Source organism: Rhododendron vialii, chromosome 3a (genome assembly GCF_030253575.1).
Source record: "Rhododendron vialii isolate Sample 1 chromosome 3a, ASM3025357v1".
Classification (NCBI taxonomy): Eukaryota; Viridiplantae; Streptophyta; class Magnoliopsida; order Ericales; family Ericaceae; genus Rhododendron; species Rhododendron vialii.
Genome location: NC_080559.1, coordinates 33,286,792 through 33,287,559, shown reverse-complemented (window position 1 = coordinate 33,287,559; position 768 = coordinate 33,286,792). Strand labels below are relative to the sequence as shown.

At 37.8% G+C, this 768-nt stretch overlaps 1 non-coding gene across 1 annotated transcript; it reads left to right on the top strand.

Moving 5' to 3' along the window:
* The first annotated feature begins 335 nt into the window (after positions 1-335).
* On the top strand, positions 336-533 carry LOC131321523 (U2 spliceosomal RNA). Its single transcript, XR_009198563.1, has one exon. It is a non-coding gene; the product is annotated as a U2 spliceosomal RNA (small nuclear RNA).
* Positions 534-768: the final 235 nt, after the last annotated feature.

Here is a 768-nt window from a genome sequence, read left to right as displayed (position 1 = left end):
GCGTATTGAACTCATTATTGGGCAATTTAGAAGGCTAATTAATATCTAAAGGGTTAATTTAGAGGGGTGGATTTGTTTTTATTTTTTTTTCATCCCAAGCAATCTGATACTCAATAGATTCAGCAGTTACAATGTAATATGTGGACACAATGACTCACTAGGTGCTTAGAGGCTTCAAAGATCCGAGTCAAACTGACGGCACAAACCAAGCAGAATATGTGCAAAAGCAACAAACCTAGTTTGTTACTTTAGGGTATGTTTCCCACATCAACTAAGCAGAAAAACGAGGAGAGAAAACTTGACTATAAAATAGGCAGCCCAAGAGAAGAGTAGACATACCTTTCTCGACCTTTTGGCAAAGATCAAGTATAGTATTTGTTCTTATTAGTTTAATATCTGATATGTTAGCCATCGGTTCACTATTTATTAAATTAATAATTTTTTGATAGGTGGGCCCACTACAGTAGCTTGCTACTGGGGCCTCTAATGTGTTGCCTTGGTGTTGCACTATTCCTTGGCTTGGCGCACTCCAACCAAACAAAGTTCAAATGTTTCTACTACTTCAGATCTTGAACCAAATTAGTTGGCTTGACATATGCAGATCTGTGTAATTGAGTACTAGTATTTTGTCGACTGTTAAATTACAACAGGGTCTCTTTCCCTATTAGGCAAATCATCAATCAGTTGATCTAGTTTAAACCCCTTCAAATTAATGTCTTAGGCTCCCGCTCTCAATTCTTACACTGTACTTGCGCACTCAATCCTCGC